The 11,951-nt window shown below is 34.3% G+C and overlaps 2 non-coding genes across 2 annotated transcripts; both read right to left on the bottom strand.

Moving 5' to 3' along the window:
- Window positions 1–418: 418 nt before the first annotated feature.
- LOC143567687 (small nucleolar RNA Z105) lies at window positions 419–507 on the bottom strand. The gene has a single exon (XR_013141453.1). It is a non-coding gene; the product is annotated as a small nucleolar RNA Z105 (small nucleolar RNA).
- Window positions 508–591: 84 nt separating this feature from the next.
- Window positions 592–679, bottom strand: LOC143567688 (small nucleolar RNA SNOR75). Its single transcript, XR_013141454.1, has one exon. It is a non-coding gene; the product is annotated as a small nucleolar RNA SNOR75 (small nucleolar RNA).
- Between the last annotated feature and the right edge of the window lie 11,272 nt (window positions 680–11,951).

Raw genomic sequence — 11,951 nt, 5'->3', positions numbered from 1 at the left:
GCTTTCCTAACAATTAATCATGATTAATCTTTTGTCAAAATGTAAAGTCAATTTAGGGGCTATTTGGAGGAGCTTATATTTTTGCTTTTTTGCTTATTTGTGTTTTGAAAAGATTCATTTTAAAGTTTTTTGATTTGCTTTACCAAACACTTTTTGCTTTTCAACAAACAAATTGCAAAAAAACAAATTTTAAAATCTCACCCAAATACCCCCCTTAAAGTGCAAAATCAGAACAAATCAAGCACAAACTTCCAATTTTAAATGTTGTTCATATTCTAAATTAAATCTCATAGATATAAAAATACATGTAAAAACTATTCAATCTTTAAAAAATTTTACAAAGAAGAGGAAATTCAAATCGATTGAATCTAAAAAATAAACAACAAAACTAAAAATAAAAAGAAAAGGGTTACGGGACTCAGAATGAGTAGGAGGATAATTCTTCAATCACTTTGCAATATTAATGCTTCAGAAGACATTGTCAAAAATAATTCATCATCATCCCAGCCGATAAAAAATGTTAAAATTCAAAACCAGAAAAAAAATCAATAACTACAAAAATCAAATCGAAAAAAAAAACACATCTAGATATTCTCTCGGACAAATGCCTCGTTTGTCGTCATGATTTTTATAAGAATGGATAATCAGACTCGTCATCATGAATTGTTCGTCATCGAGAAACACCAACTGGTAAGGAAAAAATAGAAAAATAAAAATGAACAAGAAAAAATAAAATAACACTTGACTTTACTTGTATTCAACCAGATGGATGATTGCTGCTGCCGTTAGCGTTCATATATATAGTGGCGAAAGCAAAGCGTCTTTTAGGGCATCGTTAAGCAATGGGCTTTATATTTTATATGGGCCTGTAAACAGGCTTACTTTTGTGGGCTTTCTCTTTTTTTTTTGTTAGAAACTACACTGGTTATCCCATTTAAGCAGAATTTTAAAAAACACTTTAAACGGCCGGTTAAACCGGATTTCGCACAGCAGGCTGGTATTTTAGACCCGATATTTTTGGCCGGTTTGCTAGGAACATCATACTGGCGTTTTTTTTTTCTAAAATACCGGTTTTTAATGGCAAATCGGTTTTAAGTACGAGAAATTTTTTATATTTGCGACTCATATTTTCAAAATTACTTTTAACCCAATAGTTAACATTTAAAACGTGTAAACTTTTAAACTATTTTTTAAAAAATTGAGTGCTTTTGTATTAGTTTTTTAATATAGATTAACTTTTACTTATTTTTTGTTATGAAATCATTTATTTTTAGGTTATTTTTGAAGTTAAAGTTGCATTTATAGAAAATTATAAGATTAATTATTCAACTGGTTGAACCTTTTAGTATAACTCAATTCAACCGGTTGTATCATTTTTTAGCTCAACCCAATACAAGTAAAATAACAGTTTTTAAAACGTTAAAATTTAAGTATCTAAACTTCAATATGCACATGGATCATTTTTACCCCATCTTACATGCATTGTAGGCTTATAGCCTTATAGGTGTTCAAGTCCACATCACACGATAACCAAGTTGATTGTTCACATTACAATTTCTCTCTCTGTGTTCTAAAAATAGGATATAAGTTACTCACATTTGCTCGTAGGATTGGCTAGATCTTGAATTGTCTTGTAAACCCATAAATTCCTAAACTCAAAGCTTAACATGTTAATCATCTTTATTTATGTTCATTAAATCAAATTCCCTCACATATAAATGAGTTAATCGTTATGTAACTAAAATGTGTCTTAGGTACCGTTTCTTATACAGGAATAACATGAGGAATAAAATGATTTATTACGTGGGAATGAAGAAGGTGGTGTTTGGTTGCTCAATGAAATGGAATCATCCATTACACATAAAATCTCATTCCATCAAAACCATTCATTCTCACCCTCATTTTTTTTTCATTCCATTCCTCATTCACCATACTTTCTCAACATCACCATGACCCAACAATAATCACCACCACTACCATCGCCACCACCACCACCACTGACCGCCACTGCCGTCGTCGTCGCCACCACCTCCGCCACCACCAACACCACCTTACCACCAGCGCTACCACCGTCACCTGACCATAATCGCCACCACCACTGTCGCTGCCTAACTACCACATCCGTCTTCGCCACCCTACCATCGCCATCACTACCAATGCTACCACCGCCACCCCACCACCACCACCATTTTTTCCGCCGGAGCTACCACCATCATCGCCATTTCAGTTTTTTTATTTTATCTTTTTTTGTAAAAAAATAAATATTTTTTGAGATAAGAATGTTTTTATTATTTCTGTTTCATTCATACAAATTTTTTTGGATACCAAACAATATAAAGTAATTATTCATTTCATTCCCATAGGTTAACCAAACAAGACAAAGGAATGGTAATGGTCCATTTCATTCCCTTGTTCATTCCATTCCTTCTCTTATTCCATTCCCTCTTCATTTGGTCATTCCATTACATTCAACCAAACATACCCTTACGCTTTGTTCCTGAGTTTTATAAATAAAAGAAAAGAAAGGAAAGGAGATTAAGAAGAGAAAAAAAAGGAATGGAAAAAAAAGAGTAAGTTATTATAGTGTACCCAAGTTTAAAGGAAATGAAAAGAAACTGAAGTCTTCTTGTGTTCTTGAGTTAAAAGCAAAGCAAAGGAAACCTGCAATATTACAACTATACCCTTTTACTTGATAAAGAGGATTTCAACAGCAACCTCACTTTCTTCATACATTTAATAAAAAGGGATTTCAGTAGCATTATTATCAATTACCCTTCAACAATCAAAGATTCTTGCTTACTCAAGTAATTCAGTTTCTACAAGAGATTATTAACCCTTCCATAATCGACTATTGCAATCCTAATAGTAAAAACAAGAAAAATCAAAATAAAGTGTAGAGCCAGAAACTAATAAGAATACCTTATTGAAGGACCGGCGACGAGAAGGATGGAGTTGCAGGTGGCGATATGCTGGAAGCCGTCGGAGTAGGGTGGTGGTGATGTCGTGATGGCCTTAAATTTGATTTAGGGTTTAAAAGGAAGAACTTATCTTTATTATTAGATGAGGGTAAATCTGAAAATTGAGTTTGATTAAACTTCACTTCTTTCTTTTCTCTTGGATTCTTTCCGATTTGGAAGGAATGAGATAAGTGCTAATTTTCCTCCCAATTCTTTATCTTTCTTTTCCCTTTCCCTCCGAAAAAAACTCAGGAACACCCTTCTTTGCTGATTTATTCCACTTTCTTTTCCTTTCTCTTGTTTGATGAGACTTTGGAACAGGGTCTTAGTGTAATGTCAACTTTACTACTTTTGGCCATAGGTTTGTTTTGACATTTATTGTGTAATTAGTGGTGTTTGGGATTCTTTATTTTACCTCATAACTTATAACTTATAAGTAATAAGATGTTTGAGAAAATTAGGTTTTGTAAGTTTATATGTCACACCCCAACCTAAGACGAAAATGCTGGGGCGTGAGCTGATTGCTCATAACTTTCAAGGTACTATCATGCAATAATTAAAATGACAATATCTATTAATTAAATTCAAATATTCAAACAAAATCCACATAAACAAATACATCATCCATAATTATAACAAATAAAAAAGTAAATAGTTTAAATCAGATTAAATCTTGATATCTCTTCTCTACATAGCAAACCCTATGTTTCCTCAATAAATCATGATAATCAAATCACACGGTGACATGCATATACGTTGAAAATACAAATAATTTTATCAACACGAGGTTGAGTGAGTAAACAACAGTTAAGTGATATAATAAATAAAGAAAAATGCAAATTGTTCCTGTGAAATAAACAGTTAAACCATAGCACATAAACAATTCAACCAAACAATAAATATAGGGCTAAACGTTTTCATACGAATGGACATTGGTTACCAACGATAGGGCTAAATCATTGCCATACGAATGGACATTGGTTACCAAAGATAGTCGTATGACCATACTATTAATGATGGATGTCACAGCCCCCGACCCTTATATCCTGGGAGGGAAGCCGTGAACATTGATTGTTGGAATTGGTGTTTATTAAATTATTTTTCAGCGGAATATTTTTATCAGAACCGTAGTTAGGAAAAATGATCAGAGTTATAAAAACACAATGATTATTATTATTATTATAAACTGAAAATTTAACCCATTTTGATACAAACATAAACTTTATAAGGATAAAACCTAATTTACAAAAAACGTTTCTTTATTCTGGTGACAAGCCACTTATTTAAGCTGGAAGCCCGCATTCATCATTCCTTTGTATATAAAAAGTCACCTGAAACATGTTTAAAATATTTGATCAACAAGAATACTAGTGAGTGCATTCATTCGTAAATGACGCATTTTACGTTTACAACATTAAGATGTTTTTACATCTGTCTGCTTACAAATTACTGAAAGGTACTTGTCACTCTACCGTATCTATGACTGTGGTCATATTACTTATTGGCTAACACTTGTCAAATAAGTAACGTGTAATAGCCCAATAGGCAAGCCTTGTATACAAAACCCTACAATACCAGTAGTAACCATCACGTATGTCTACAGAGACTTAATCACTGTAATGTATTTAAAATACTTTTAAAAATATATCTGAAAACATTTAGACTATCTGTCATGAGTTTTATAGGTTTTGAAATCATCATGACAGTGTTGGAAAACAGTTGTCTTGCGCAAAGGTGAGTTGTACAAAAACTCGAATGTCTCACCCTGCAAGTTGACAATTAAAGAACGCTTTCTGGTATTAAGCACATAGGTTAAACACAATGTAGTATATCTAGATTAGTATAAAACCAATAATCATAACGATAATCACGAGATTATAAACTTTACAAGATGGCACAATGCCTTACCTTAATAGGCATAGCTTATGGATTCGCGTGTATAAGTTTCTTTCGATTGGATAAGATATACGATCACTCGGGTATTATACCATCTTCTTAAGAATTTTCAGAGAGAAAAGTGATTTGGGACGAGGAGGAATGTCCCGTTTCCAATAAATTTATAGCTGATTTTGGAACCCGTCGCGATACGCGATGGTCATAAACATAGGGCATCGTGTATCGCGATGAATCATATAGCTTTGCCGAGTCAGCCTAAGGTAGGCTACATGGCACGTTACGTGTCTTGTCTGCGTAACCTCCACGTCGCGTAACGCGATGTGTTTCTTTGATAGTCCATCGCGTATCGCGACGCTGCAAAGTTTCTGGATAATTTACATGTCATTGTGCAACGCGATGAGACTAATCTACACCCGTCGGGTATCGCGACAGGAGGATTATTAAAAACTTTAATTTCCACAAAAATACTAAGGCGTCCCTCGGCGATGCGAAGTGCAAAGTGCTCCATCAAAGCGCCACATTGCGCCCATCGCACTTCACCTGAGCCCGTACCCATGCGCGTTCGGATGCTTCGCATCCTCCGCTAGGACCACTGGGTGTGATTTGTCTTATAAGAATATTAACATATGAGTTTTCTCTCTCATAAAGAGCTCACTAGTTTTATAATCTAATGATGTGTGAAAAGAAGTTACATTCCTATTTATACCATGGTGGAATCCTCTCCTTTTCTTTCCTCCACCAATGTGGGATGGAAATTTTCTTCTTTTGTTTCTTTATTCCTCCTTTAATTAATTTTGTGGTTAGTTATAGTCTCCCCTCCTTATTTTCAATCTCGTCCTCGAGATTTATTGGAATAAGTGTGGGAACTTCCATTTCATTTCTAATTCCAATTTCCAAGTATATTCTGGTCCACGTTTTAAATCCCACTTCACTTTGACCAGAATTATTCTTTTAGGCTTGAGATTCTTGATCTTTCTATTTTTAATTTGCAAAGGTTTCTCAACGAATTTCAACTTTTCATTTACCTTTATCTCTTGAAGGGGTACTTTTAGTGATTTATCAGCTAAGCATTTCCTTAAGTTGCTTACGTGAAATACATCATGTACACCTGTCATTTTTTCTGGTAATTCTAGCTTATAGGCTACTGGTCCAATTCATTTGATAATTTGAAATGGTCCAACAAATAGTGGACTTAACTTTCCTTTCTTACCGAATCAGATTACTCCTACTTATGGAGATACTTTTAGTAGCACCGTGTCTCCAACTTAAAATTCCAATGGTTTGCGTCGATGATCCGTATAACTCTTCTGACAATCTCGTGCAGTCTTTAATCTCTCATTGACTTGATTTATATTTTCGGTACATTCTTGTATTATTTCAGGACCTGATAACTGTTTTCCTCCTATTTCTGCCCAACACACAACTTGTATGACAATTGTTATTATAGGAGAATTCTATTAGTGGTAAATGGTCATCCCAATTTCCACCAAAATCTATTACACATGCTCTTAGCATGTTATCTAATGTTTGTATGGTCCTTTCATTTTGACCATCAGTTTGTGGATGGTATGTTGTGCTCAAGTTTAATTTTGTTCCCAAAGCTACCTGGAAACTTTTCCAAAAATGAGAAGTAAAAAGGCTATTTCGATAAGATATAATGGATAATGGAACTCTATGTAATGAGACAACTTTGTCTACATACGGCTTAGCTAAATGTTCCATTTTGGAAGTTTCCTTCAATGGTATAAAATGAGCTGATTTTGTTAATATATCCACAATCACCCAGATTGTGTTATTACCTCTTCTTGTGGTAGGTAATTTGGTAACAAAATTCGTTGTTAGTAATTCCCATGTTCATTCTGGTATTCTAACTGTTGAAGTAATGCTGATGGCTTTTGATGTTCTGCTTTAACTTGTGAACAAGTTAAGCATTTTGAGACATAACTAGTTATGTCCTATTTCATTCCTATCAACCAATAGATTTTCTTCAAGTCTTGGTACATTTTATCTCTTCCTGGATGCATTGTGTATTTAGATTTATGAGATTCTTCGAGAATCTTTTCTCGTAATCCTCCTATGATTGGTATCCAAATCCTGTTCCCCATTCGGAGAATTTCATCATTTCCTTTGACAAGTAGAGCAATGGTACCATTTCTTTTCTCATCAACAATATTATTTTCTTCTATTGCTTGTTTCTGAGCATTCTTTACTTCATCAATTAAATTGATTTAAAGTTCTAATCTTAGGGCTCGCAATCTTTTAGGTTTCTCATGCTCTTTTCTGCTTAATGCATCGGCAACTATATTAGTCTTACCTTCACAATATTGGATTTCACAATCATAGTTGTTGAGAATTTCCATCCAGCGTCTTTGCCTCATGTTGAGCTCCCTTTGCCCAAAAATATATTTTAAACTTTTATGATCTGTGAATACAGTAAACTTACTACCCTATAGACAGTGTCTCCAGATCTTTAGGGCAAAAATTATTGCTCCTAATTCTAAGTCATGTGTTGTGTAATTCTCTTCATGCTTCTTTAGTTGTCTAGATGCGTAAGTAATAACTTTTTCACGTTGCATTAGTACACATCCCAATCCTAATTTAGAAGCATCACAACTAACTGTGAAATCTTCAGTTCCTTCTGGCAGTGCGAGTATTGGGGCATTTGTTAACTTTTGCTTAAAAGTTACAAACGCTTCTTCTTGCTTAGGTACCCATTCAAACTTGACATTCTTACGCGTTAACTTTGTTAACGGAACTGCTATTTGGGAAAAATCTTGAATGAAACGTCTATAATTACCTGCTAATCCTAAGAATCTTCGGATTTATGTAGGAGTTTTAGGAATTTCCCAATTAGTAATAGCTTCTATTTTAGCTGGGTCCACATGAATACCTTCATGGTTCATCAAATGCCCTAGAAATTGTACTTCTTGTAACCAAAACTCACACTTTGAGAATTTAGCGTAAAGCTTCTCTTTTCTCAACAGTGTCAAAAGTGTATGAATATGTTTGACATGATCTTCACAGGTTTTGGAATAAATAAGTATATCATCTATAAATACTATTACAAATTTATCCAAATATGGTTTACATTTCGATTCATCATATCCATGAATGCAGCTGGTGCATTGGTTAAACCAAACGGCAGGACTGTAAACTCATAATGACCATACCTTGTTCTAAAAGCTGTTTTAGGAATATCTTCTTCTTGCACTTTTAATTGATGGTATCCTGAGCGTAAATCGATTTTAAAAAATATCGAGCTCCTTGGAGTTGATCAAATAAATCATCAATTCTCGGTAAGGGATACCGATTCTTAACTGTGGCTTTATTCAATTCACTATAATCGATACATATACGCATTGAACCTTCTTTCTTTTTTACAAACAATACTGGTGCTCCCCAGGGTGATGAGTTAGGTCGTATGAAACCTTTTTCTAGAAATTCATGTAAATGCTTCTTTAATTCTAACATCTCTGTTGGTGCTAATCTATATGGTGCTTTAGCAACTGGCGCTATTCCTGGTATTATATGGATTCTAAATTCAACTTAACGATCAGGCGGTTGTCCAGGTAAATTTTCTGGAAAGACATCAGAATATTCCGATACTACAAGAATTTTTTTTAGCTTTTTTCCTTTGGCGCTAATGATTACAGAAATCATATATACTACGCCTTGTTTCCTTAGATAGTTTGCCGCTTTCATTACTGATATGAACTTCCTCGGCTTGGACATTTTATCTCCTTGAATTCTATTTTTTCCTGTTGGCGTGCAAATTTCAACAGAATTTGTATTACAAAGGATTCGAGCATGATTGGCTGCTAACCAGTCCATTCCTAATATGACATTGAATCCAGCCAGATTCATTGGGAGTAATTTCGCTTTAAACTTGTGGCCTTGTAAGTTTATGTTTTCTTCTTGAAGTACTTCATGAACATGAATGGAATTTTCTTCGGCCATTTCTACCGTGCAGACTTGATTAAGTTTGATTAATGGTTGATTTAGGGCTTGGCAAAACTTCGTGTTTATAAAACTTTGATTTTCTCCGGAATCAAACAATACTTTAGCGTACACGTTATTAATAAGAAACATACCTGCAATGACGTCTGGAATCATTGTTGCTTCTTGTACTATAAGCTGAAAAGCTCGTTCAGTATTCTTAGGTCCATCTGTGTTCTTTGCTTTGTTGTCAGGAACCTTTATTAGCTTGGACATTCTAGACGGATGTGGCCAGGTTCTTCGCAGTTGTAGCAAACACGGCTTTCTTTTCTTCTACATTTTTCATCCGTATGTCCAGCCATTTTGCAATAATTGCAATACTTAGTTTTCTTAAAAGTGCATCTCCCTGAATGCTTCTTTCTGCAAATTCTACAGAGAGGATGAGCATAAGATTGCTCTGTTCCATTCTTTCAAAATTCTTGGGTAATCTTCTGGGCTAGATCTTTCTTTTTGTTTTCTTCCTGAGTTCTGATCAATCCGTCTATCATGGTATTAGCTAGCTTAACTGTTTCTTCAATAGTCTGAGGTCTAGCTGACTTTACCAGATCGCGGATCTCACTTACTAATCCCCAAATATAACGAGAAATTATTACTAATTCTGGCGAAGCCAAAGCCGGGTACCATTCTTGCATATTCGAAGAATTATGTCTTATACTCACGACACCTCACACCTTCCATCTTGTGGTTTAAGAATATAGTAGCAATATTTTTTCTTTCATGAGGCGGACAAAATTTCCTTTATACTATTTCTTTGAATTCTTCCCAGGACATAGTCTATAATGCTTCCCTTTGACTGGAGGACTGTGTATCACCATTCTATTGCTTCATTAATGAAAAGATTAGAAGCATATTGTAACATTCGTCATTTTTGGTTCTTTTTGTATTTGTATATGTATCAAAACCCGACCCTATTTGTAATCCGGATCTTTCGATAATATAAAATAATGGGTTTTTATGTTACATAATCATCACATACTTGTTGGATTTCGAAAACACATTTTTACGGTTTTTAAAACACTTTAAAACGCATCGAAAACGACCCGAAACAACCCGAAACGACTTGCGAAGCAAACCGGACCAGGCCACCCACCCTTGACCACGTCGCGCCGCGCGGCCAAGGAGAGAAGGCCGGTCGCGCATCGCCTAGTCCCATCTGCACACTCGATTTTGTTTTCTTGTTGTTTGTTTGTATTATTTGACTTGTTTAACCTTTTTAAACACATGAAAGTCTTGATATAAACCATGGAAATTAACTTTGACCACTACCCTATATATACAAGCTCACCTCTTTCATTTTACCCTTGCTCATTCACTTTTTTTCTCTCCAAACAAAGATTATATCTCCATACCTTCAAGGTTCTTAATAATCAAGCAACAACCTTTCTTTAATTTTGTTTTATTACTTGCTAATTGAAGCTTGTGGTACAACATATATATAATATGCACCCCTTGTTTCCTTCGGCTTTCATCTTCTCCGGCCATGGTCGGTTGAGGTGATATGCTACAAGGCAAGGCTACATGGATGACTCATTATAGTCCTTGATTATACTATTTTCCTTTAATGCTTTACTAGTCTTGTTTATATTGTAAGTAGTTTAGTTTCTAATTCATGTTTAAAGAGTTCCATGGTATTGGGTATGAAGTCACTAGCCTTTGTTTTATCCCAAGTTGAGAACCGAACCAAAACCGAACTCTTGTTTACTAGTTTTGTTTTAAATAGTTAAATAAACATGTTTATGTAAGATTTGAATATTATAACTTCTAAAATAATTTTTATAGTTCTATGGTATTTGGGTATGTGGCAACCATCCTCGGTATCATTCCGAGTCAAGGACCGAACCAAAACCGAACTAAACCGAGTTCATTTGCTTAAGACACACAAGTGTGTTTTTGGCCACCGAAACTCACATTTTCTTCAAGAATGTATTTTAAACTACTTTTAAGTTATTTTATCAACATACTTGGTGTGTCGGAATCCAACTTGACCTTATAACAAGTTTGTACCGGTGAAACAAAATACTCGCTTAACGGACGTTAAGGTTCTTCACAATAGAACTATATACTTGGTTAAGTCTTTTGATTTTTATTGAGTTATCTCATAACATTTATCACTTTGGAAAGTTGACTTTGAGTTTAGTTAATTATCTAGACTCAAATTGACAAATCCGAACACTCGATTAAAACCTCGTTTTGGTATTTATATAATCAAGGGTCTTGCAATAGTGCATTATAACCCACATAGTTACTTGACACGGGTTGAGTAATATTTATGAATGAAATACCAAGACCCGGTTTCGGGTAAACTTATTTTTCAAGAACATGTCTTTAATTTCTCAATATTTACATTTTAAACCATAGACTTTATTAATTTACTTTACTTGTCTTATTTTACTTTAAACCCTTTCAAGACTACCTATTAACTTAAGACCCATTTAATCTAGGTCTTGCTCGTTAAACCGATCTCCGATTATTCACGAATCAATCTTTCAAGTTACTTAGTTAACGTGAGTACATTTCATCCCCCGTTTTCACTTTTATATTTTGGGGGTAACATGCATACTTATTCAAAACAAGAATGATTTAATATACTCAATTCTCAAACCGCAAACTTTAGGGTGTATGATACTTAGAATACTTGCTCTATTGTGTGTTATATGCCTCATATCCTTTACGTGCATGAGTGTTTATTTTTATGTTGTTGTTGAGCCTCAATAAGTATGATCATAAGCTCCCCTAACTACTTAGCCTTGTGCTAGTAGAATACGGCCTCATTATCCAAGTATGTCGGTTTTTATTGATTAAAAAGGATCATCATTTACATTTGTGGATTTCGCTCATATTATATATACTCAAAACTATGAAATTGCTCACCAACATAAGTGTTGACAAATATTATTTTATGCATTGTTACAGGTTTGATTATTACTTGATTTGGAGTTTGAAGACGCCATTCTATTTGATACCGCTAGGTTATTAGAAGAATGAACAATATTCATTTCTTATATTTTGGTGTTTATTTGTATGAACACTATGTGTTACTTTGGTGATTGAATGAAATTAATGAGTTGTTTAAATATTGTCACTTTACTAGTGTCTTGTGTT

This window comes from Bidens hawaiensis, unplaced genomic scaffold, assembly GCF_021521415.1.
Source record: "Bidens hawaiensis isolate Kalapana, Puna unplaced genomic scaffold, B.hawaiensis_p1.1 tig00023607_1, whole genome shotgun sequence".
NCBI classification, from domain to species: Eukaryota; Viridiplantae; Streptophyta; class Magnoliopsida; order Asterales; family Asteraceae; genus Bidens; species Bidens hawaiensis.
This window is presented reverse-complemented; position numbering and strand designations above follow the sequence as displayed.